This window comes from Arachis ipaensis, chromosome B01 (genome assembly GCF_000816755.2).
Source record: "Arachis ipaensis cultivar K30076 chromosome B01, Araip1.1, whole genome shotgun sequence".
Classification (NCBI taxonomy): domain Eukaryota; kingdom Viridiplantae; phylum Streptophyta; class Magnoliopsida; order Fabales; family Fabaceae; genus Arachis; species Arachis ipaensis.
In genome coordinates this window covers 81,741,441-81,746,591 of record NC_029785.2, presented here as the reverse complement: position 1 = coordinate 81,746,591, position 5,151 = coordinate 81,741,441, and positions in this window count along the sequence as shown.

Here is a 5,151-nt window from a genome sequence, read left to right as displayed (position 1 = left end):
CCCATACATTAAACAACTCAATCTCCAAGATTCCTTGTTGAGGCATGGCGTAACTATGAGGCAAATTACCAGCTCTCTGGCAACTGTCACAGTTACGTACAAACTCTTGGGAATCTTCGTAGAGTGTAGGCCAGTAGAAACCACATCGGAGGACCTTGGTGGCTGTTCGCTCACCTCCGAAATGACCTCCATATTGTGACCCATGGCAATGCCATAAGATGCTCTGTGCTTCTTCTCTAGGCACACACCTACGGATTATTTCGTCTGTAAATCTCTTAAAGAGATAGGATTCATCCCACAAGTAGTATTTTGCATCAGAAATTAATTTTTTCTTTTGTTGCCTGCTGTACACCTTGGGTAAGAACCTTGCAGCTTTATAGTTTGCAATGTCTGCAAACCATGGTGTTTCCTGAATGGCGAACAAATGCTCATCCAGAAAGATTTCAGAGATCTTAATAGAGGGAGAGGTCGCCCCTTCTACTGGCTCTATTCGGGACAGATGATCAGCCACTTGGTTTTCTGTTCTTTTTCTATCTCTTATTTCTATATCAAACTCTTGCAGAAGCAATACCCATCTTATAAGCCTGGGTTTTGAATCCTACTTTGTAAGTAGATATTTAAGAGCAACATGGTCAGTGTACACAATCACTTTTGATCCTACTAAGTATGATCTAAACTTGTCAATGGCATAGACCACTGCAAGCAATTCCTTTTCTGTGGTTGTGTAATTTTTCTGGGCATCATTTAAAACACGGCTAGCATAATAAATGACATGCAGAAGTTTGTCATGCCTCTGCCCCAGTACTGCACCAATGGCGTGATCACTGGCATCACACATTAATTCGAATGGTAATATCCAGTCTGGTGCAGAGATAACTGGTGCTGTGACCAGCTTAGTTTTCAGAGTTTCAAACGCCTGCAGGCATTGTGTGTCAAACACAAATGGCATGTCAGCAGCTAGCAGGTTGCTTAGAGGTTTTGCAATTTTTGAAAAATCCTTTATAAACCTCCTATAAAATCCTGCATGCCCCAGAAAGCTTCTGATTTCCTTAACATTGGCAGTTGGTGGTAATTTTTCAATTACCTCTATTTTAGCTTGATCCACCTCTATTCCCTTGTTTGAAATTTTATGCCCAAGGACAATCCCTTCAGTCACCATAAAGTGACATTTTTCCCAATTTAAAACCAGGTTGGTCTCTTGGCATCTTTTCAGAACCAGTGTCAGGTGATCAAGACAGGAGCTGAATGACTCTCCATATACTGAGAAGTCATCCATGAAGACTTCCAGAAATTTTTCCACCATATCAGAGAAAATAGAGAGCATGCATCTCTGAAAGGTTGCAAGCGCATTACACAGCCCAAATGGCATCCTTCTGTAAGCAAACACTCTAGATGGACATGTGAATGCTGTTTTCTCTCCTCCAGTAATTTGGTGACCTCTTTCTGCACCACTTCCTTCATGGCTGGATTTAGCCGCCTTTGTGGTTGAACCACTGGCTTAGCATTATCCTTCAATAAGATCTTGTGCATGCATCTAGCTGGGCTTATGCCCTTAAGGTCACCTATGGACCACCCAAGAGCTGTCTTGTGTGTCCTTAGCACTTGAATTAGTGCTTCCTCTTCCTGAGGATTTAAAGCAGAGCTTATGATCACTGGAAAAGTGTCACCTTCTCCCAGAAATGCATATTTCAGGGATGGTGGTAATGTTTTAAGCTCGGGTTTTGGAGGTTTTTCCTCTTCCTGAGGAAATTTCAGAGGCTCTTTCAATTCCTCTGAATCCTCTAGATCAGGCGGAACATCTTTAAAGATGTATTCCAGCTCTGATTCGAGACTCTCAGCCATGTTGATCTCCTCCACCAGAGAGTCAATAAGGTCAACTTTCATGTAGTCTTTTGGTGTGTCTGGATGCTGCATGGCCTTGAGAGCATTCAACTTAAACTCATCCTCATTGACTCTCAGGGTTATTTCCCCCTGTTGGACATCAATCAGAGTTCGTCCAGTTGCTAGGAAGGGTCTTCCTAGAATGAGAGTAGCACTCTTGTGCTCCTCCATTTCCAGCACTACAAAGTCAGTGGGAAAGGCGAATGGCCCAACCCTAATAATCATGTCCTCAATCACGCCTGATGGGTATTTAATGGAGCCATCAGCAAGTTAGAGACATATCCGGGTCGGTTTAACTTCTTCAGTTAAACCAAGCTTTCTGATGGTGGATGCAGGTATTAGGTTGATGCTTGCCCCAGGATCGCATAGAGCTGTCCTGGTGCAATTACCTTCTAATGTGCATGGTATCAGAAAGCTTCTGGGATCTTTAAGCTTTTCTGGAAAGCTTTTCAGAATGACTGCACTGCATTCTTCAGTGAGGAGAACTCTTTCAGTTTCTCTCCAATCCTTCTTATGACTCAAGATCTCTTTCATGAACTTGGCGTAAGAAGGTATTTGCTCAAGTGCCTCTGCAAACGGAATCTTTATTTCAAGAGTCCTGAGATAATCTGCAAAGCGAGCAAATTGCTTATCCTGCTCCTCTTGGTGGAGTTTTTTAGGATAAGGTATCTTGGCTTTATATTCCTCAACTTTGGTTGCTGCAGGTTTATTTCCTACAGAAGTTGTTGAAGAAGCCTTTTTAGAGGGGTTGTCATCAGCACTTGTGTGTGTCTGATCACTCACTGGCAATTGAGTGCCAGGGTTGGAAGCTGGAGTGACGTTAGACGCTAACTCCTCATCTGTTCCTTGCGTCTGAATGCTAGAACTGTGCTTTCTTTGGGCGTTCAACGCCAGTTCCTTGCTTGTTTCTGGCGTTGAATGCCAGTCTTGAGCATGGTTTGGGCGTTCAGTGCCAGCCTTCCACCCAATTTCTGGCGTTTCAGTGCCAGAATTATTTTTCCCCGGGCTCTTACTGTCCTCAGATGGATTTTGGGTAGTTTGCTCATTTATTGGCTTCCTGCTGCCTTGAGGTGGGGTATTTAATGTTTTCCCACTTCTTAATTGAACTGCTTGGCATTCTTCTGTTATTTGTTTTGACAGCTGCTACTTTGTTTGCTTTAATTGTACTTCCATATTTATATTAGCCATCCTTGTCTCTTGTAGTCTATCCTTGAATTTGGCTAACTTCTTTGTTAGAAAATCCAATTGCTGATTGAATTCAGCAGCTTGTTCTACAGGACTGAGTTCAGCAGTTACTGTTTTAGCCTCTTCTTTCATGGAAGGGTCACTGCTTAGGTACAGATGCTGATTTCTGGCAACTGTATCAATGAGCTCTTGAGCTTCTTCAATTGTTTTTCTCATGTGGATAGATCCACCAGCTGAGTAGTCTAGAGACATCTGAGCTCTTTCTGTAAGCCCATAATAGAGGATGTCTAGCTGAACCCACTCTGAAAACATTTCAGAGGGGCATTTTCTTAGCATCTCTCTGTATCTCTCCCAGGCATCATAAAGAGATTCATTATCTCCTTGTTTAAAGCCTTGGATGTCTAGCCTTAGCTGTGTCATCCATTTTAGAGGAAAGTATTGATTCAGGAATTTTTCTGTCAGCTGTTTCCATGTCTTTATGCTAGCCTTAGGTTGGTTATTTAACCACCTCTTAGCTTGGTCTTTTACAGAAAATGGGAAAAGTAATAATCTGTAGACATCCTGATCTACTTTCTTATCATGTACTTGATGCTACGATTTTAAGAAATTGCACGATCGGCAAAAATTCCTTCCGGCAAGTGCACCGGTTATCGTCAAGTAAAAACTCACAATAGAGTGAGGTCGAATCCCACAAGGATTGGTTGAGTGAGCAATTCGGATTAGAAGTGTGTTCTAGTTAGTGCCAACCAACTTAAATTCTATCCTATTTATACACTTTCTAAATTGAGCTTCTGTTGTGTTTCTTGGGCTTTGAGGCCTTTCCCTGATTTCCTTTTGCTTTGGGTTTATAATCCATAATCCTGATAAGGCTGCTGATCCAATTCTGTAACATTCATTGAGCCAACTTAGTGATAATCAAGTAATGACACATGACTCAACAATTTGAGATTCCAGACTCATCAATTCTTCAGGCCCAATCCCATAAACCATGATATTCAATTGGGTTTCATACCAGAGTACGTTTAAGTTAATGTTTGTGCTCAAATGCTAACTTAAACTGCAATATCTTTGGCCCAGAAACCTTTTCAATTAGTGGCGTTTAAGTTGCAGTTTAAGCTTAAACTGCAACTTAAACGTTGGACACTCCTGGAGGTGGTATAATTCAAGCACGTTTAAGCTTCAGTTTAAGGTTAAACTGAAGCTTAAACGTGGAAATGGAAGAAGGCAAGTCTGGAGTGTGGAGTTGTCGACACGTTTAAGCTTCAGTTTAAGGTTAAACTGAAGCTTAAACGTGGAAATGGAAGAAGGCAAGTCTGGAGTGTGGATTGTCAAACACGTTTAAGCTTCAGTTTAAGGTTAAACTGAAGCTTAAACGTGGAAATGAAGAAAGCAACCCTGGAGGAGAATGGTCGAACACGTTTAAGCTCCAGTTTAAGCTTAAACTGGAGCTTAAACGTGGAAATGGCTCCCTGGTGCATTTTTCATTTCTGGCGTTTAACTTCCAGTTTAAGGTTAAACTGGAGGTTAAACGCCACTTTCAGCTTTTCCTCAGCTTTCATGATTTTGGCGTTTAAGCTCTAGTTTAAGCTTAAACTGGAGCTTAAACGCCACTGATAGTTCCCAGCATTATATGGCTTGGTAGTTTGAGTTCCAGTTTAAGCTTAAACTGGAACTTAAACTCCACATGTGATATTCAAGCTTCCTTTATTGATTTTGTTGCTTCCTTGCCTAGCCTCTTCTTCCCTGAAATCATCCAAACAACTACATCAAAGTCTTGCACTGATCCACGAATTCATTGTTTGGTGTGAAACACCAAACTTAATTCTTTGCAATGCACAGAAACTACTTCACCTTTTTATTGAAACAAATAAAAGAAACAGCAAGGGAGTATTACCTCAGGTTGGGTTGCTTCCCAACAAGCGCTTCTTTAACGTCATTAGCTTGACGGTTGCCCCTTGTTAGGGTGGATTGTAGTGCTTGATGTCCTCTTCTCTCACTATGAAAACGTCCCCATTTGATTCCTTCATGATTTCCAAATGTTCCATAGAAAGAACTTTCCTGATTGTGAACACTTGAGGGAGCTGG